General features: G+C 39.5%; 1 long non-coding RNA gene across 1 annotated transcript; it reads left to right on the plus strand.

Moving 5' to 3' along the window:
* Positions 1-18439: 18439 nt before the first annotated feature.
* LOC145980970 (uncharacterized) lies at positions 18440-22610 on the plus strand. Its single transcript, XR_014440905.1, has 3 exons — positions 18440-18524; positions 21029-21245; positions 22370-22610. It is a non-coding gene; the product is annotated as an uncharacterized LOC145980970 (long non-coding RNA).
* The last annotated feature ends 138 nt before the right edge of the window (positions 22611-22748 follow it).

Raw genomic sequence — 22748 nt, forward strand, 5'->3', positions numbered from 1 at the left:
TCTTCTTGTCTACATCTGATCTTCTTTCTTTCTTACCTTTTCTCTCTCCATGTTATTACCTTCTTCTGTCCTTCTTGCATCTACCTATTACTTTTCTTAGCTACTTTTCTCTCCATGTTATTACTTTCTCCATCTTGCCTCTACTTATTTCTCGATCTGTACCTTACCACTGCGTTTATAACAGTGTGGGTTGAGGCAGAGATGAGAAACTATAAAATTCACGCTTCACTCAGTTTTGTAGGGACGCGAGCGTGTTTGTGCACATGGTATAAACCTTCGTGTTTTGTTTCGTATTTTTGTTCTACCATTGAAAAAATTCACAGAATGGAGAGATCTATGACGCTAATGTAAATAAAACAAGCTCTGTCTCAAAGAAAACCATGTTTCTTTTGACGTAAGGCAGAGATGATGTCGTCACTTAACTTTGGTTTAACTAACGTTTCGAAACATGAATTAACTTAACTTCCCTTTTAAACAGTACACCGAGAAAGCAAGCCTGCTGTTAGGAACCACACCAAAACACGTCACAGTTTGTCCCTGATTCATTATCACGGTGTCCTGAAAACGGCTGCTAATTTCAGGCCTGGAAAACACGCTTCTGTCTTGTGACAAGAAGATTTGTTGAATCCTTGACAGACATTTCTTTCCTCAAATCTCTACCACGAAATTAACACCCATTTCCGCCCAACATTCCAAGGTTATTCCGGTATTTGTAAGAAGTGGGTTCTGTCAGGACCCCGGAAGAGTTAAAACGTCACGCCATATTTTGTTCAACGAAAAACCATCCATTTTGTTAAATACTACCGTTTATTAACAACACGTCATCTAGGAGTTACCACTAACTGGTCCTTAATGTTTAACCTTGTAAGCGCGAACCACCTTAGGGCATTGTGAGTAGCTACATAAAAAAAAAATACCCTTTTGTAATTCAACATTAATAACGCCACTCTGTCTACGTTTGTTTCAGGCTTCTTCGTCTGCCAAGCTCGAAGAATAATTGTCGGCTCAGGAATGGTTTCAACAATGAACAACTTAATCTTCGTCATTGTTATCATCATTGTTGTGTTGTTTATTCTTGTACCTTCTTCATTTGTCAAAACCTCGGATAGATGGAGGCACTTAGGCATTCTTAAGGATTAAGTTATTATTTATGTTACGAAGACATATGTACATATTTTTAAAATGGCAGAATATGGTTGAAAATTTAAAGTTGTACCAAGTCAAGAACATGTTACATATTATCACCCTTCAAATTGAAATTTAATACACTTTTTCGTAGAAAGTATTGTAGGATGTTGATTAGATTAAAAATTCTACTTCACCACTGTTCGTTTCCTTGCCTTTGTCTTGCTTTCTAGGTTTTGGAAAAACCGAATGTTCTAAGAAATTTTCCAACGAGAGTTAAAATCTAGCACAAACTAATAGAGAGATTCTGATTTAAGTTCAGGTTGTCAGATATATTCCCCAACCTGGAAGTAAATTATACAACAATTCTGAAAAACTTAATATGCTGACCAAGGCAGAAATTTATTTTATTATAAAACATAAACTAAACGTAACGTTTCAACCTTCTAGCAGAGTGTATAGAAGAGAAAGTGTGTGCACTTCGTGTACTTTCCGTAAGCCAAGTGAATAGAGCGGTGCCCCACCGAAACACTGGCAGCACCTCCGCTTGCGACGAGCGTCTTCTGCTTGCAGTGCGGCCGCGCTTTACGTAGAGCGTTGTGTTTTGTTGTGCTAGAATAACATTGTGTACTTTTATTAATGACAACATTGTTACGTTATTGAGTTTAGTGTCGTTATTTTTGTGATTGATCCGTTGTGACTAGTTTGTGTTGTGTTCAACGCATTATTATTGTGTTTGAAACAGCAGCGATCGAAAACTACAAGATGCCTACGTGTTTCGTACCCGGCTGTAGATCTGGATATGACCGCTGTTCTTCAGGCAGTATTAATTTTTGAGGCCACCTAAAGACAGTAATGGTCTCCCTAGAAAAGATAAAAAACTAAGTCATAATTGCTATGTGTGTGATATTCATTTTTCCACTGACCTTTTAGTGAAAGTGGATTCGTTCATAGTGGATGGCGATACAGTAGAAATTCCACGACAAAGGTGGAAATTAAAACCAGAAGCAGTTCCTCATATATTTCCTAATTTGTCCAAATACATCTCTAAGACAGTTAAGAAGCCAAAATCTCCCATGAAAAGGCAATCCTTGCGGACAGATGATAATAAAGTAAGTACTCGTCGCTATGTATCAAGCTTATCAGTAGAGGATGATTTGCTTCACACTGCGAATGCTAGCAATACAATAGCATTGCTAAAGAAAAAAGGATCAGAAACACATACAACTTTAATAAAATGGAATGCTGTCCTTAGAGATAATCGAAATTCCTTCGCTTCAGAAAAAACTCTAGAGTCCTTAAGAGTGACTCTAGAAAGTACTTTAGAAGTGTCCGAATATTTGTGGAAGAACAATTACAAGTACGTTTTGACAGGAAAATTTAATCAAGATCCCCTAGATCGCCATTTTGGTATATTGAGGTCGTTCACTTGCGATGATCATCCCTCCACTGTGGATTTTCTGCACTTACATATGCTGCAATCAATTTACGTACCAGCAAAACTTGCTTTATTTTCGGGCGGAAATTGTGAATGCAGGAATGAATCTCCTCTGACGTCTTTTGTTAATCAAATGCGAACTCTGGCAAGAGCAACCGAAAATAAAAATCTTTCGGTGAAGAAGAAAACTGAAAATAAAGTAAGGGAAAAAATTCCATTGTTGAAGATGAAATTCAAATACCGGACTGGGAAAACAACATACCGAACTTAAAATGAACAAAATATTGATAAAGAATACTTGGTGTATCATTTGGCAGGATACATAGTGCGGTATATTTCCAAAGTGACGAATTGTAAACTGTGTACAACTTTTCTGCACGGGGAACCAACTAATGTACCTGCCTCACTTACGTTAATCCAAGACTATGGTTCGGGCGACGGCTGTAAATACCTTACCTATGCATCGAAAAGTGTTTATGATGTGCTGTTACGAGTGGAAGAATTTGTTGCAGAAAAAATATCATGTGCTAATAGTTTATGGGGTGATATATTTTTTGAGTGTTTGGACAATTTAAATATAATTGCTGTAAAAACTTCGCAATTAGGATGCTGTGAAGATCATGTGCTGCGTACGCTACATAAACTCGTATTTCACTCTCTGAAATGTCGATTTTTCTTCCGCACCAAGGAGATAAGAATGGAATTAAGTGCCTCGAAGACAGCAAAATCATCTCGGAAATTCTCCAAACTATCCAGCTGCTGAGCTTTTCTCCAAACGTAAGTAACATGCATTTTTGTTTCTTATGTAGTTAGTTATGTAAGCAACGCGAGGATCTTCCGCGCCCTCTCAAACGTCACCACTGCCATCTAAGCGGTGGACCAAGGCAACTCAGGGAGTGCGCACACTATTTCTTCTATACGCTCTGCTTCTAGCAAGGTTGAACCAAGTGGTACAGAGTCTGAAGAAGACCTTGCTAGAAGGTTGAAACGTTACGTTTAGTTTATGTTTTAAAATAAAATAAATTTCTGCCTTGGTCAGCATATTAAGTTTTTCATATCATGGAAAGAATGCTTAATGGTGTTACAACAATTCTGTCTTTTTCGGGTACTATTTCTTTAAATCGGGTCATTGTTGGACACAAACCACTGAAACTAATAATTCCTCACTTTAGAGTTTAGGCATTACCAACACACAGGTCATCATTCTAATTACAAGTTCATTGATACAAAATATCAAATTTGTTATACTTAATGACTAAAGCCCGGATTTTTATGTAATATCAACCCCTAAAATATGTACATAAATATGTAATAAAAATGTCTGAAATATGTAAAAAATATGTAAATTCATAATGAAATATGTACTATAAATATTTATTCCAAACGTTACTTCCTATTTTTGTTACATTTTTTCCTCACAAAGGGATATGTTTATTTCAAAAAGACTTACAAAAATTGAAGTTACAATATTACAATGCTTACATTAAGTATTTTTTATGTTCTTATAGAGCAAAAATATTAACCACAATTTGAATATATTCAATATTTAATATACAATGTCACCAGGTACCATTCAAAATGTTCAGTAGTAAATTTTCGTTGCCCAAAATTTTTCACTCAAAAAACACTTACAAAAATTCAGGTTACCTTTGATCTTGGGGCAGGCACTGTATTTAATTATTTAACTTACAATATGTTACCAGGTACATTTCCAAATGTCCAGAAGTAAATGTTTGTCGCCGATCAGATAATATGTTCTTGTACGCAGAGAAACTTCTCTCCACGTCACAAGAAGTAACCGGAGCGTACTTCAGGAGGTGAATGTGGTCGGGAGAAATATCATTGGGAGGGTTAACTGTTTCACCATTGAGAATGCGGCTCACTGTAAATAAGCTGAAGTAACCTGGGTTTCTCTCAGTCACTGCGTCAAATTTTCTTCGAGCTTTCTCTCCCACATCTCCTCCAACAGCAGACAGTTTCTTTCTTGCATATATCCATGGCTTCCAGGAGAGGAAGCCCAACAGTTTCAATTTTTTTATGCTTGTATCAATCCAACCAAAATTGCTGTTTATGTATGCCATATCGCAAGCAAGTTTGGTGTCCTTGAAGAGATTTTGAGCAGTGCGTACCGATACAGCTGAGTCCGCCGAAAATGAGTAAAGCACAGATTTCACTTCTTCAAAATGTTCGTTGTAAAGCTTACTTGCCCGGATCCAAGTGCCCCATCTAGTAAGAATAGGTTCCGGAGGAAGTGGTACACCTGGCAATTGTTCCTTGTAAACTTGCACACGTTGTGGTGCCTTCAGAAACACCTTTTTCGTGGAAGAAATAAGTTGGTTGACTTCCGGGAAATTGCCTCTCACCACCTCAGCAATGCGTTGGAGAGCATGTACCAAGCAAGTAAAGTGGATCAAGTTAGGATAAAACACTTTAAGTGCCGTAGCAGCTTTTAACATGTATGACGCACTGTCTGTGAACATGAGAAGAACTCTCTCTTCTTGTACGCCATCCGGATACAACAATTTAAGACTGTCATTCACAAATCGTGCTATGGTGGAATGATTAGTACGCTCTAGAACTTTGCATGCAATGAGATGTGGTGTAGATGGAGAATCAGCAATTAGCGTTCCAACAATGAAATTACTTACATACCGTCCCAAAGCATCAGTTGTTTCGTCGATGGAAATCCACACATAGGAACTGCCTACTTCTGCCCTAATTGATTCTAAAGTTTCTTTGTAGGAATGTGGAAGATATCGCTTTCGAAGGGTTGACTCGTCAGGAAGTTTACGGCCACAATATTTTTCCAGAAAATCCCGGAACTTCGGTACTTGAATTTTATACCAAGGGATGTTTGCTGCAATCATTGCTTCGCACATTTCCTTGTAAAACACACTGAATGAAGAATCCTCTTGCATCTGGGTTAGTAAAACTTGCTTCTTTTCACTCCGTAGTTGTTTGTTTTTCACATGAAGTGAAGTGCGAACATGTTGATCTAATTGAGACTTCATAGTGCACCCAACTATTTTATCGCACACTCGACAAAAAATAACTTTACCATCCGTAGTAAATGCATCATCGACTGCTATCCAAGATCGCAACTTTTGAGATAACGAGGAGGTAGGCGGAGCCATTCCAGCTTTCTACAGCTAAAACACTGTTTAAATACTGAGGCAAGCTATTCTTAAAACTCCAATGGTTAAAATGAAAAGGTGACGAAATATATATATACGAAATTCTACGGTTGAGTTAACAATACTTCATTCAAGATTTGTCACCACCGGCTGCAAAAATCAAAACGATCACAACAATGTACGGATGAAAGGTAAGTGCCTCTCAGCGTTGTACTTGCCGCCTTCCATTGTTGGTTCTCTTCGTTCGCTGTGTGTTGCTTGCCGCTCCATGTTACAAACTGGAAACTGAAACACTGTCGAATCTTGATGTAATTGTTACGATGCGGCGAATCAACGAACTGCTATGTACGTACAATGAAGGCAAATCGCACTTTTAAGTTACTATATTTTTTTAGACCTGGAAATGGGGAGGGGAAGTGAGAAGATACTTTTTTAACTAGTAAGCCAAAAGTTCATTGGATTTTCCTCTTAAGGACTGTTTTATGTAAAAAATATTTTATATCTTAGGAATATGTAACATTTAGTAAAATATGTAAAAATATGTAATATAAAATTTCACTGTGACATCTCTACTGACGTAATTCGTCAATATATTTTAATTCCACGCTTGTACATATAAAGGAAAAAATATGTAATTACATAGAAATCCGGGCTTTATTAATGACACTTCTTTGTATTTAGAACATATAAGTTCTAAGTTCACATTATGCACAAATCATGACTGGACCTACAGTTTAAAGAGGATCCGAATCACTATGTGCTTTCACAGGGTATCCAACCCTGGACCCTTTCACTTCAATGCAACGACGCTATCGGCGAGGCCTTCGTTTGTATAATTTCTGACGTCCTCATACATAGAAAAATACAATCTACTGAAGATTTAATTTTGTTTTCAGTTTATTGTGCATTTTATAATCACAAGTTGCCAACACTGTTTAATAAATATACCGGGTGTCCGAATTGAAACGCCCAAATTTTAAATAATTATATTAAACATAATACAGGCAAGAACACTGTGGTAGGTGGTATATGATAGCTTAACTGTGGAAATGTTAAATAGGTAATGGATGTATTGTTCCAGGGGGTGGAAAGTTAAAATGACAACCAATGCTGAAAAAAACGCAAACTCTGTGGTGGTACGGAGAATTGGTTCCATTATTGCAGTTCAACGACGGTTCCATGCAGACTATCACAGAGACCCTCCCGATGCCAAGATTTTTATTTATTTGATTTGATTTGCTTTATTTTAGTTCGCTTTTTGTGCCACTTTTGGCTAATTTGCGAACATGGAGATGAGTGATGACATGATGAAACTGATGAATGGACACTCACAAACATCCATGCCCAGGCCGGGATTCGAACCCGGGACCCCTAGCGTCGTAGCACGATGTGCTAACCACTCCGCCAAGGGCCGATGCCAAGAGAATCAAGACGTGGAAAGCAGCGTTTCTAGAGACAGGATCTGTCGCTAGGAGACATGGTGGTGGCCGATCACGAACATCAGAGGAAAACGTTCAGCGCATTGCAGATGCATTTGCATGAAGTCCCAAGAAATCCGTTCGTACGGCGTCGCGTGAGATTGCTCTCCCAAATTTGGTGTACGAACGGATTTCTTGCAATAATGGATACCAATTCTGCGTACCACCACGCAGTTTGCGCTTTTTCATCATTGGTTTTCATTTTCACTTTTCACCACCTGGAACGATACGAAATAAACGATTCCTTACTATTCCTTACCTATTTAAAATGTTCGAAGCTAAGCTACCATATACCACCTACCACACTATTCTTGCCTGTATATTATGTTTAATATAAGTATTTGAAGTTAGGGCGTTTCAATTCGGACACCCTGTATTTTAAATTCCTGTAGCTCTTCCTCGATCGTATTGTGCTCAATTCCAATGCTATTACATTCCTAAATGTTACAAGAACAATGTTTGGGATAAAGGTTCATTTAAGAACCTGCCCATAGGCGTCGACTTGAGAGGGCAAGGGCTCCATGCCCCAAATCCATGAAGAAGTATATACATAATACATAAGGAAATTATAGTTGTCAATCTCCCCACTCATATCTAGATAGATTAAACTCAATTCTCTCTTGGCCATTGCTCGACAACGAGAACTGCCTGCAAAACATTAGCCTAAGGTCATACTCATGAATTGGATAAACCTAAACCCTTAAACGAGACTTGCAGACCACAAATTTCTCTTCAATCTAGTTAATGGTAACTTAAAAAAGTGAGTGCATGCTTCACAGAAAACTATTCATGTGATATGACGTCAATTCTAGAAGATGGCGCAATTTTGTAATCTCACAATGTGGTTATTGTCTAACCTGCAGATTTTCTGTTTTGCAGTCTCTACTGGATCTTTGGCACCCGAATGGGCGACTTTTTAAAAACATTTCCTCTCCATTCGAAAATAACTCTCTAGCCTTCTTGAACCAGAAGGACCATGGCTGCAGCAGGACAGGCCTTCCATCTGTCCCTATCCTGAGCAAGAGCTATACACTCTTTTCCATCCCTACCAATTTCCTTTAGGTCCATCTCAACATTATCCCTCCATCATCGTCTTGGTCTTCCTACTGGTCTTCTACCATCAGGTATACTCTGCCCCATCTAACTCTGGAGCAGACGAACGAAAACCAGTCTCTGCGCAAGTAGTGACGCGAGACGGCTCCACCAATGAATACGTGAGAGGGACAGAATTGCGTGGAGGTACTCCGTCGCTTTGGCCACTAGATTTTCTTCGCTTCTCTGGCGCTATGCGCAGCCTTGCTCCACAGTTAGGTGGGACAGGGTATAGAATTCCACATTAGGCTACCAAAAGTCCAGCCGAGCCTTACGCCAAGCGGTTGTTGTTCGGGCGTTGGTATGTTCAGTGTGATCATCCCGTTCTATTAAAGTCACAGACAATCCTGGGTTGTAACAATCTCGCTTACTTCCTACAGAATCTTTACAATCGAGAATTGTCCGTGACTGTACATGCGATTTCAACAACTGCAATTGAAAGGTGGTTCAGTATTAATATTATTATTTCCTTAATGTTTCTCTTAATTTGAGAGGTATATACAGCGTGTTCCGCTTATAAGTATAATAAAAGAAAAATTCATAACTTCTAAACAAGCTGTCAGAATGATGTGATTTTTGTTTCATTTTAAAGAATGACTCAGAATTTTTTTTAGCAACACATTCAGTGGTAATTGCGCATGCGCAGTAGCCAGAATGTCTTCAGTTTCTCAGTAGCCAATCGTCATGTGGTCGCCACAAGAAAAGGTGTTTTGTGTTTTAACGTTGTCTGAAGTGAAGTCTGTGACACTTATGCACAGACGATTTCTTGCACGTTATGGTTTAGGTGCTAAAGAAGTAGTTCCATCGTACATTTCAATAAAGAAATGGGAAAAACATTTACGCGAAACCGGTTCATTTCTCAAGTCTCGTTAGAGACTTCCTGGACAAGCATTTCAATGGAAAATGGATAGGAAGAAGTTCGAATTTTATTGAATAGCCCCCACGGTCACCAGACCTCACAGTATGTGATTTTTTTGTTGTGGGGGTTTGTTAAAGACAAAGTTTACTGTACACCGGTTAGAGATTTGGAAGACTTGCGTGAAAGAATTGGGGTTGCAGTAAGCAACATTACCCAGCACATGCTTCAAAACGTGTGGCTTGAGGCTGACAACCGGTTTGACATTTGCCGTGCCACATGTGGAAGTGCGCTAGTTTCCTTGATTTGTAAAAAAAAATCTGAGTTGTTACATGTTTGTACAAAGTTTGGACAAAAAATATTAAATAAAAAAGTTTTGATTTTTCTTTTATTATGCGTATAAGCGGGACACGCTGTATATATTAATGCTTTAAATTTCTATGCGCTTCATTTGTTAATATCTCAAAAGACCCTGCCAAATATGAAGAATATTAATACATGAGTCTGTGTTAAATTAGGGACATATATTTGTATTCTATTATTTGTATTCAAGACATATATTTGTATTCAAGATCGACACGTAGGATACGATCCATGACTCAGATATAATGTATTTTCCTTTGGGAAACATAACAGAAGTTCAAAATGTTTTTCCCTACCTTTCCTTATATACTCATTTGTCAAATTGTGCCTTCTTACCTAGCTATTTTAGCCCAGAAAAATATCAGAAAATCGTGACCTCTGTTGACAGCAAATACAAGTATAAGGCAAGAATAATATATTTATTTGATTTATCTTACGTCACTTTTTGACTAATAATAACGGCGATGTTGATTGGTGATTCGATTAGGTGGATGAAGGAATAAACTCATATGGACAGGACACAGCCCGTAGAGGATTGTAATGGCCGAATCCAAACGCCAGAGCTTCGTTTGTCTGCATGAATGCAGTTTCAAGGGTGTTCGATACCCTGCAGAGGCACAGTGGCTCGGGCCCTACTATAAACTGTGGGTTCAGCCCCGATTAGCATATGTGTGCATAAATTGGACAAAACTGGAAAATCTCAAGGGTGTACTACATGGAAAAAGAATTTAGCAAGGTCGGGTATTACGTTAAAAGATGTAGTGACTTTCACATTCTAAAATTCTACAGTACTACATTGAACGGGAAGACGGAAAAACGTATTTGAATAAACAAATGATACATATACATTCGCTTGTGCTAACGAGGTGATTGGTATCTTGAATATTTTTACAGTTCCGTTCTTATCTCTATCAGATACCGTACCGCATTTTTTTTTTTACAATTTCCACATCGTTCTGCATGAGAAATAACAATGGCATTGCATAACGCAACGTTAAGAGAGGCAGATTTGTCTGAATATAAATAAGTCCCCCACGAACGGAATATGTGTACAAACCGAAACTGCTTTTACAGTATGTTATTTGCAATTAACCTTGATCTCAATGGCAGATGCGTTTGTTTGTATATTTATAGGTCAAGGAATGAAAGGATTGTGTTTATACTTGTCATTATTTATTTCTGCTCTTTGATTTGATTGCATTCCTGTTATTTAGCGTCACTTTTCTGCCATTGGCTAATCGTGACGATGAGCGATGATATGATGAAATTGATGCAAAGAACATCCATGCCTAGACCGGGACTCGAAACCGGGACCCCTAGCGTCGTGGCACGGTGTGCTAACCACTCCGCCACGGAGGCCGGCTAAACATATTGTAAAATAGTACGCGTCCGAGCTGGAGTTTGGGGAAAAGGTGTGGAAGTCAGGCACCAACACCCTGTACCATATTGATTTATTTGTTCATCACAAGAACATACAAAATTTAAATAATTAAAAATGTTGAATTTAAAACATAAACACGGTTGAAACACAGTTTCAAAAAAGCAATACATTTTCAACAAAATTTTGTACCTAAGAACATTGTATGTACCAAATCACAGAATAATGACAATTATTAAAAACATTCATGCATACAACTGAAAACTTTCGGTGATTATCCAACCTCGACAATGGCGTGTAAAAGATGTTACATGAAAATGTATTTTTCTCTGTCTGTTCAGAATCAAGACCATGATATCACAAATTCAGAGCATTGAATCAGGTCTTATGAAGAAACTTATTGGGCAATTACGCTCAAATGCAATAAATAAAAGATCAGTCCTCTGAGATACCGAGAGGTAGATTTCTTTTAAAGTCCGATTATTTTCGGAACATCTCCAGTCTAGCTAGCGAGCCTACCAACAGCGTAGAGCGTGAAAGAGAAGGTTAGCGATAGGTGCTCGGTTGAGATGACGTCAGCGGCTCAATTGTTAATTGGTGACTTCGGAAGTTGTAACTCGCTTCAAAGGTGCAAATGCATAACAGCCAGAGATGTTACGGAATTAATGTCACTATACTGAACGCAACTCCAACTGGCGGCTGGGAAACAGCGAATCAGCGATCAGTTGAATTTTCTTCGACTGAAATCGTGCATTTTCGAGTCACAAGGTACCGAACGTTGTTCGCGGGACCAAACAAATGAGCGTTGGGTCCACCACATGTTCGCAACACACACCCCGAAGATGAATGGGGGACAGAAAGGGCCAGAAATAGCCGTCAAAGTCAGCCGCCAGTTGAAGTTGCGTTCAGTATAGATACCTCAGACGACCGATCGTTTATTGTATTTGTGCGCAATCGCTCAAAATTCAAGATGGCGGATCTCAAATATACAAAACTTTTGCTAAATATACATGGCTTCATGGGTTTGAAAGACATTTGAAAATCACTTCCAAGTAACTGATAAAATTAGCATTCTCGTCAAGAATTAGTGAATAAAAGATCGTCGCCCACTTTTAAACTACTTACTGTAAACTCACATTGGCAAACACAGTCAAAGCAAATGCTAAAGGTGAATAGACAAGAAAGAGTTACCATTTTGGTCAAACTGCATTTGGTACAAAATTCAAAAGTCTATAGCAGAATCTATAGAAGCTAGAACGTAGAACTGTATTTCACGTTATATAGCATAGTGTAGTAAATCTCACGAACTGCCATCTAGTTGTCAATTTTAGTACTAGAAAATGTAACAGCCTTAAGCTGAATATAGGTTCATTTTTACATTTGAGATGCAAATTGATTTAGGTGACCACACAACGCATTAAAAGCGGATATTCGGTTGACAAAATGGGGGGGGGGGTCAAGGACAGTTTAATTTCTGTGGAGGCAAAATCTGTTCCCACCTCACCCAATCTTAGCCACTGTGGAGGAATGAAGAAATAAATATAGTCAAGTCAAATAGGTCTGTATAGGCACGCCTTAACCAGAACAGGATTCGGCCTATGTGTCTGATGTGCCTTACGATAACGCCTGTAAGCGACCTGTATGGCGTTAGCACAGAGATCTACGACGCCAGAGGTTCCGGGTTCGAACTTCGGCCTGGAATGGGTATTCTTCCCTTCATCAATTTCATCATATCATCACTCATCCTCATCGTCGCGATTAACCAAAATGCGGCAGAGAAACGACGCTAAATAACACAAATATATCAATCAATAACGCATGAGTTGAACTGAATTGTTATTTTAAGTCAACTTTATGCACATCTAAATTAATAGGGATTTGTCCTACAGGTTAAAGTGGGATCCGAACCACTGTGCAATGTGCATCCGCCGGATATCGAACCCGGAACCCCTTGATTATAAGCCGACGACGAAAACTTGTTCTGAGTCTGCTGATGTATCGACTGATGCTTTTAAAAATATTTGATACCTTCGTATTTTTTGGTTTTACGAAAATCGATTTTCAGTATCGAAAACCGGTTTAGCAAACCCTTAGTGTGTTTTCTGGGCGAGGGGAATGAAGCTGTGAGGGGAAGGGGGTGAGGTAAAACCGCCATCTTGGGATGTGCCACAGTCACAGCTGATACAGTGGTGGAAGTAGGGAATTGAGCGTGGAATGTTCCTTTATAGTGCATACTATCTGTACATTTCAGTGACACTGCCTCTGTGCGCAGCTTTCGGATGCAACAGTAGAAGTGGCAAGAAATGTTTTAAAAAAAGAAGGAATTGAGAGATCCTCAGATGAACATGCTTACAACATATTTACGTTTCTTATACACGCATTTTTGTTGTGATTTTATTAGTGGTATTATTATTGACGGTATATATAAAATTTTAAATTCAAATTTGTGACATATCGGATTAGCGAAAATCGTTCGCACGTTTCACAAAGATAACTATTACAAATGTTTATACATGCTGAGAACTTTGTGGAATGCAAATTCATTGAACGAACAAAGAGAGACTTCAGTCATGGAAAAAGAGAGACGTGTCGCTTGGAAACCAACCATCAGAAATAAATGAGACCTTCCGAACCGAAGCGACATGCCAAGCTCCACATGTCGCTGGAGCTGGGCCGTTCTCTTAATACAGTCCATCGTGTCACCTCGGTGCATGCACGGTTAATTTTTATGCTTCAGAGCTAATGTACACGCGACTCATGTCGCGTCGGAACGAGCAAGCCAACGTTTACACCTGCCTTAGCGGCAAGACAAGACGCACAAGCCTGCATTGGTGAAATCCTCAAAGAGGCATGATGTTTCGGTATGAAATCTCTCTATTCAGACCGAAGCGACAAGCAACACGTGCCGCTTGGAAGCGAGCTTTCAGAAATCAATGCAACTTTTCGAACCAATGCGACACGGCAAGTTGCATGTGTCACTCAGAATGGTCCGTTTTCCCAATATCGTGTCGCCTCGCTCTCTTTGTAGCGCATGCGCGTGAGTGCTTGCTTTTAGGGAGATTTTACACCGAGATGTGACACGCGGCATGTGTAGCTTAAGGATTCCACCAATCGAAGGCAGGCTAGTGCTACCTGTCACGACTCAATGGTGTGAAACATTGATGTTGATAAGCTTGTTCTCAAGCGGCATGTGTCGCGCGAGCACCTGAGAATTCACACCGGAGTGGCAAGCGACACGACATGTCGCTTGAGTATTTCAACAATGCAGGCTTGTGCGGTCTGTCTTGCCGCTAAGGCAGGTGTAAACGTTGGCTCGTTCGTTCCGACGCGACGCAAGTCGCGTGTACATTAGATCTGAAAACATCATTATTTGAGGCCACAAGCGACACGAGCCTCTTCAGCCTGAAGCAAAGAATTTAACTGTGCATGCGTCACCAACAAACCGAGGCGACACGATGGAATGTATTTAGTATTAAGAAAACGGCCCAGTCCGAGTGACACGTGCAGCTTGGCGTGATTGGCTCGTTCCCAAGCGACACGCGTCGCCTGTGTGTGAATTCTCACCAAAGCAAAATATTCACCGCAGATGCGCGAACAACACACTGAAGCGACACTAGGTATGGTATTGGAAAAATGACCCAATCCGAGTGACTCTTATCGCTTGTCGCCTGTCGCTTCGGTTTGAATTCTTCCATTGAATGAATGGGCTTCTGTCTTTTGTCGCCTATCGAGTGTCGCGTATCGCCTGATGTTTCGGTCCGAAATCTTCCTATAATCTCGACTTATGCTTACTTATTGAGGTGGCGTAAATTGCTATTAAATCGTGTTAAACCTTTGTACACAGCTCATATTTTTATATAATAATGTTTTGTGATGCATTTACGAGCGTAGGAGTTATAATACAATCCCTATTTTGATTCTATTGTTATTTCATTAAACTCCTTCTGGTGTACTAACGATATATAATAGAGCATTACATAATATGGTAAATGAACACGCCCCAGTATATAAAAAGGTCTAGATATCCTTATTTCTTTGTCAAAACTAGTTACTAAGAACTTCGTGTTATTGTTTCTGACGATTCAAACATAAAGAAACATAACAAGCAGCCTTAATTTTCCCGACGAAATTCCCTCTCGCTGAATGTTAACAAATAGACGCAACAGCCGGATGGCACATCCCAACATGGCGGCCGCCGGAAGCTATTTTGGCTTCAGCTGACGTCACACACGCTCTCTCTATACCTTCTATACTTTAAGAGTAAACCTAACGAATTAACCGCCTCTCTACCATCCATAAACGCGAAGGTTTATCTCCGATTCTAGCGTTCTATTCGTTCTTAAACTGAGCAAGATTAATGCAATGTTATGTACCGCTACAAATTTCCTTCTGTCTATTCTCTTGAAAACTGAAATCGTGAACCAGTATTTGGAAACCGGTTTTAGGAATCACATTTTTTTTATAAACCAATATCGAAGATGATACTTTTAACCTCTCGAGAATATAACTGAAAGAAGGAGATGAAACGCAACTTTCTAATACCATCATATTGAACAGGGTCACATCGTCTGGAAGTTGCTTGGCAAATCGCCAAGAGTCCAAAATTGGAAACGCTTGAAATATCGTTCCAAGAGTCCTCCAACGTGCAGCATGCTGACAGAGCAGTACTACGTGTAACGTGACCGGTATTGGCTGTCATTAGAAACGTTATCGCGAGAACTGCAAGTTTACCCAACAACGATATGTAGCAGTATTATCTAACTGGCCCTATATGAAGGGCTGAATTTGCTCTAGGGTCACCATCTCCTTCATTGTTGTAATCGCCGTGCTATCCTGGCGGTGGAAGTACGAACTAAACAAACAAATGACTCTCAACTCCAGTGTCCTTGTGGTCCTCATAAAAAAATTGTGGCCCTGATCAACAGTGGATCAATGAACTGTAGGCACCTGACTGAACTTGAAATGACGGATAGAGAACGAATGATGGACTGAGAAACAGAACGAATGAAACAGAAAGACATAGAGAAATAAAGGAAAATCGATGGGAGAGAGACAGAGAAGAAAATAAAATAAAATAGAGGAAACGGATAGATAAACAGATCGGAAAAAGATGGGGAAAATACATAAGAAGGAAAGTGTGTTTTGTGTGTCTTTGTCAGAATGAGAGAGAGATGGAAAGAGAAGATTGTAATAGACAATACCTCCAGCAATTTTTGGTTAGCGGCCTGGCCGTGCGTACCAGTCCCTTTGATTGATTTTGCGTTTTAAGTCCACTTTATTCACACTAAGGCTAATCGGGACTGGACCTACATTTTAAAGTGGAATCAGAACCAATATGAACTTCCACCAGGTATCGAACTCGGGACCCCTTGATTACAAGGCGACGACTTTACCACTACGCCAAGGATGCTAATATGGATTGTTTTTTTTTAACCAACGGATGTCGCCACTGGGCAAATAATATCATTTTGAAAACGCAAATAGTCTGTATAAGTTTCTCAGAATCATTTAATAACAATAATAATAATGATGATAAACTGCTTTATTAAGTGGGTGAGGTTCAGCCTGGGGCTGTTCTGGCATTGTAATCACTGTCAATATACTATAAGCTGCATATAACCAGTAAACTATGTATATCATATCTAGGTCTATACATGTAGGAAATATATAAAATGAACTTAAAACAGGACGTTATTGTTAATAAAATGTCACATAAGGATATCATTCTAGAGTAATAATGTCATAAACAGAGAGATAATAAAGAAGATAGAGACAGAAGGAATGAGAAAACGTTAGAGTAAGATAATTTTCATAACATCTCTGACTGTTCTGCATTTGCAGCTTGGAAGCGAGTCACAACTTCCGAAGCAGCCAATCAACAAGCGAGCTACTGAAGTCATTCCAACCCGGCACCAATCGCGGACCCTCTTCCTCACGCTCCTCGCTGTCGGTAGGCTCACTAGCTAGATTCGCGTAGTCGACCAGAGCTATTCCGAAAATAATCAGACTTCTAACAGCGAAGAAAAAAGAAACAAAGAAATGGAAAAGCAGAGGACGAATGGAACAGAGAAGAAAAGAAAGAAAAAGAAGATAGAGAAAAGTAAGATGAAGAGAGATATAAAGAAATGCAGATATAGGGAAAGAAAGAGAGTAAAATGGAAGGAAAGGAAAATAGGAGGAGACATATCCGGGTTGGAGAGGGGAAAGTTAGTAAAAGAAAGAATGTTGTTAGGATCACCTAAGCAGAACCCAACAGAAAACCCACGCGAGTGGAATTCTCCAGAGATGCACTGTTTAGACCACAGCATCATGGCATATGGATGAAGCAACGGGTTCATTTGTATTGAAGTCAACACATACGAGTGAGAAGATCTACAAAACCAATCTCGGTGGTCAAGCGTGATTAGCTGTGAACTTAGAACTTCACCACCAGGGTTCGTATCCTGGCTGAGCATGTTTCCTTGTGAGTTTCCTTCCCCTTCATCATGAGTCATCTTCGTCGTCGCGATTAGCCAGTAACTTAAAAAAAGCAACGTCAATTAATAAAAATAGAATTGCTGAATTCAAGTTGTTGAATTTTTGTTATTAAATCCAATTTATACACAGAAAAGCTAATCGACTCTTCACCCACTGTGCAATGTGCCTCCACCAGGGATCGATTCCAGGACCCCTTGATTACAATATGGCGACATTACCACTACGTCATCGGGGAGAAACAAACGAGGAAATAACAAAGAAAAATGGTACTTAAGGGTTCAGAGTTCGAATTTATTCTTCAATTTCGCCATATCAACATCCTCATAGCCGCGATTAGCCAAACGTGGCAAAGAAGCGAAGCTAAACAACAAAAATCAAATTAGAATGATAATAAGCATGTGAATTCGATAAATAAAAGTGGAAAGTACAAGCACAACTAAACAACAATTCACAACTAAAATCATAGATAAACCCCTACAGGTTGAAGCATGCAGCATACCACTCAGCACATTTTAATGACTTCATTCTACTTGTAAGAATTTGCAATATTTAAATTCTTGTTTGCTTAGCTAATGAAATGAGCTCATTCCAGAGCCTCAAGAGAAGCTATGTACGCGTCATGTTGCTATGTTTGCTAATAAATTGCGTGCGCGGTACCGCAAGTTGTTTGAGCAATCATTGCCCCCCTCTTCCTCCTTCCACCAAGTCGGCAAATTCTTCAAGGAAAGAGGATATCCCGAACTACAAAGAGAACAAAGGTAATTTTCACCAGTCCCTCCCTTCCTCCAAACTTTCTGGATAGTCATCAGGAAACTTCCAGACCTCCAAGCATTCCGAGTACGCATGTGTGCGTGTGTGTGTGTGTGTGGTAACGCATGGAGAGACACGCCTCGTGGCTTCCAGCTCAAGGTGGGCACGGAAGATAGGAGGTTCCAAGGGCGTAGTCATCAGTGAAAAAAAAAAGGGAACTCGAACGCTGTGGTCGTTGACAGATTTACAAGAGCATGCTTCCTCACAGAATTCACATTGCCGGAACTTGGTGGTGCTTGGGAGGTGGAGGAGGAGGAGGGGGTCTGACCTTGCCGACGGGATGGATTCCGATGGGTATAAAAATGGGTAGAGCTGAATCCGGGGTATCTAGCTGGCAGCTCGGCAAGAAGAATCAACAATCATGAAGGTCTTGGTGAGTATCCATAACTGTGGACTTTCACACTTGCCACGAAACTCTTAAATCTGCCATCTCCGACTTACAGAACCTCTAGTAGTATCTTTCGTTACACATATTACCATCGAATCAACTTACTATATCTCCAGTAGTACATTCCGTTACAATTCTTGCCACTGAATCAACTTACAGTACATCCAGTAGTACATTCCGTTACAATTCTTGCCACTGAATCAACTTACAGTACATCCAGTAGTACATTCCGTTACAATTCTTGCCACTGAATCAACTTACAGTACATCCAGTAGTACATTCCGATACAATTCTTGCCACTGAATCAACTTACAGTATATCCAGTAGTACATTCCGTTACAATTCTTGCCACTGAATCAACTTACAGTACATCCAGTAGTACATTCCGTTACAATTCTTGCCACTGAATCAACTTACAGTACATCCAGTAGTACATTCCGTTACAATTCTTACCATCGGATTGGCAGTACCTACAGTAGTATATCTGTCGTTACAATTCTTGTCATAGAAGTGTAGATCTAACCCATGTCCGCACGAAAACTCACACACATTTTTGCATTTGTTTACAATCATGGTAACGCGGTGTTAACAAACATTGAATTGCCAACTACGATTCATACTGGCGAAGTGCATTAAATAATTTTTAACAACATGAATTCAAGAGCCATTCTTATTCTAACCTGCAAATATAGCCAGAAAGTTAAATTTCTCTAGCCAAATTCTGCTATCATTACGTTATGTGCAACAGAAACAGCGATTAGTATATTCGGTTTCAAGTTGATTGAAGCAAGTCGGGGCGAATCAATCGTGAAATCGAACTCTGGACCCTTTGATTACAAGGCGATACAAAGAAGTACGGTCTAGTTTCGTGTACTGACCACTTTTATGCTTTATTTCTCTCCTAAGCATGATGCAAAGTGCACACACGAGGAACCAAACATGGGAGCTCTTGATTGCAAAGTGACGATTTTACCACTGTGCCATTTGGGTTTCGTAAAGTTTTTTGTACTATTGGGCATCCGGACACAAAAGCATTACATGCAGCCTTGTTGTAAGTTCATTGTAATATTCCACACTACAGCATGTATACGACAACCTGTCGCGACACAGTCTATATGAAAATTGTAGTTAACAAGTAAAAATGTTAGTGCTTGTTTTTAAAGTGTCTGACAACATACATGTTAAGTAGTTTCACACTTTCGATGGAATTATCTATATATTAGATCTACTCCTAACGATTTGATGCATTTCTGTCATGTTTAAAACAGTACTGTAAATTGCATCAGTATAGTTTAAAAAAAGACATGTTGATGACATGAAGAAGATACTGTCTTGCGGTGATTAGTAATCGCTCTGGTAGTCCGGAAGGAAATGCCTATCCATAACGTTTCGTAGCTCATAAGATCTTTATAAAATGTCACATTTTCATTTGCCACACTAAACCCAATGATAGGTCGTATGAACCTATAAGCCAGAGTTTGTTCATCTTCTGTGCTCATTACGAGAAGAGTGACTTTCTTATGTGACGACTGGTGGCGGCGATTGGGTTCCAAAACTTAGGGGGGGGCAGGAAAGTTTACTTTGACTTTATACATAAGGTTTAGCATAGTGCGGGGGCAAAAGTGGCAAAAAGTGGGGGCAACTTCTCCCCTCGCCCCCACCCCCCTAATCACTGCCACTCTACATACAGAATCCACAAATGTGTCAGTTGGCCCAGAAGTGTTGGCTCCTGTTACACAATAAAGTGCAGAAACCGCCAGTGACGTATTTTTGTGCTTGTATCATCTGCGTACTGTGGAATACAGTTCATCACTTGAGACGATTAGACGCGATTAAAGAAACCAAAACTACATTAAACTGTGTCAGTTGATGCACTAAAAGTGCATCAACGTTTATTTGATGGATTCTGAGTTCTGTGTGTACAATCGTGGATAGAAATACTTCCCCATAAGTCTACTGGTATTAAGGCTCTACGGGGGAAGTTTTTTTTTTTCATGACGGTACATCTGCTGCTAATCGCGACGATGAAGGAACAATCACAAAGAACACCCATTCGAATCCGGGACTCATGGCGACGAAGAGGGCCGTGCTAACCATTCCGCCACACTGTGGACATCGACACCATATATGACAGCCAGAAATTTGCAAATGAAATGTTGAGCTTTAATAATGTACGCTGACTAGAACAAAACATCGGCTAATTCACTCTACCATTGTAAACAAGTAGTTACTGCGATTTCTGACAGAATGGGAGAACGCACCGAGATGTAATTACTGCAGAAGAAAGCACACTAGTCCTGATCAGTGACGTACACAGGATTTTCAAGGGGGGGTATGTATATTTCTTTAGTAGACAGTCCTCATTTGCCATCATTTCTTGACTTTGGCGTACTGTTTTTTATGAATGCTTGTCTAAAGGGGGTTGTGACCCCACCAACCCCCCTTGGGCACGCCACAGATCCAGTACTAATCATCTTCTTTCTCCACAGGCTATTTTCCTCCTCTTCGCCCTCGTGGCAGTTTTCGCCGCTGAAGAGCAGCAGACCAGGGACAAGAGGGGCCTCCTCTACGGTGGATATGGACTTGGCTACGGCTACGCTTATCCAGCTGCCTACAACCTTGGCTACGCCGGATACGGATATGGCTACGGCTACCCATACGGCTATGGCTATGGTCTTGGCTACTACGGTTAAACGCTTCATCTTGGTGAGCACGGTTTTCTAATTTTTTATCTTAACGCAGTTAGACATGTTTCTATCACTAGTTCAGCTCTAAATAAGGAGACTTTAAGAGCCAATGTCTGCCTTGACTCGAAAGGAAGCCTTAGAGTCCACATTTCAAGAGATCTTTTCTCTCAATATAAGGCCAACTATTTGTCCCTTTAAGTGGATTCGAACCTACGACATTTGATTTACCTATCTGCGATGAGAGAAGGTACGCTCTCGAAACGTATAGTGTAAAAAAGAACTCAAACTGAAAATGGAACAATGGATATTAACGTACAGTTTAAATAGCGACAAATGTAGACTGGTTTTTACTTTGTTCACCAGAGCACAGATGGAAGCACCAGCATCATAATGCAACTTTTCATATGTATTCCAAAATACACTCTTAAATTGAGCTGATTTACTTTGAGAACGTTGATAATAACATAATCTCAATGAAGAACAACACATCGGTTAATTTTTTTTATTCAAATGCATTTTTTTATATTAAAATATAATAAAGCAGTCAAAAAGTATTAATTTATTTACTATAAGTAAAGGTATAATATTGGTTTTCTACTTCACTACAGTAATTATCCCCATCGTGTATTGTAATAGTTCAATTTTCTAAACTAAGCTTGTTATTATCATTGGGCTTCGGAGTATACATTTTTCTGTATATACAGTGGCGGTGATTAGTGAGGAGTATGGGGGCAGTTGCTCCCTACTTTTTGCTACTTTTTCCTCCGCACTATTCTAAATCTTATGTATAAACGTAAAGTAAACTGTCCTTGCCCCCCAAGTTTTGGAACCCAATCGCCGCCACTGTGGAAAAGGAAAGGTGTGTACATAAAGGTAAATGAAGAGTTTTGTAAAGTGTACTACACAGAGAAAAGTAATATGTCCACATATTAAAGCATGTATGGAGCTTTGAGACACTTTGGCTTTAGAATTTCCACTCATTCTTGAGTATCCTGGCAGTTAGGTAACCCGTTAAGCATTTCCCTATGGCTGGGTTGCGGACGTTTAAGGCATACGGCAAAGAGCAACAATTTCTGTTTGTGCGACTTAGTACATTAATAAAACATGTGATCCTAATCATTGCCTTTCTTTTTTATCTTGCAGGAGAGAAAATATCCGCTGAAATCTCATTATTCCTATGATCACGTGATCAATCTACAGCTGTAAGCAAGTATTACACATACAAAGCTGAAGAGACCAAATTCCAAGTTAACGCAATTTGCAATCGACATTCTCCATATTTTTTTTTCTCAGGGCCCTGTTAAATGCTGAATGTGTGTAAATTAAGAAAGAATCATCTTCATTAAAACCATATCTTTTTTAAAGCAAAAACATGTACTTTTATTGTATTTTACCTTGGTTGTGTTCATTTGTGTGTTCTTTGTTTTAAAATATTTTTCTAAGTATTCAATTCATTTCGTGTCTGTAGAATTATAAGTCTGAAAAAGGTATTACATTTTCGTATAAAGGAAAGCGCGCAAAG

Source organism: Lepisma saccharinum, chromosome 28, assembly GCF_977018435.1.
Source record: "Lepisma saccharinum chromosome 28, izLepSacc3.1, whole genome shotgun sequence".
NCBI lineage: Eukaryota > Metazoa > Arthropoda > Insecta > Zygentoma > Lepismatidae > Lepisma > Lepisma saccharinum.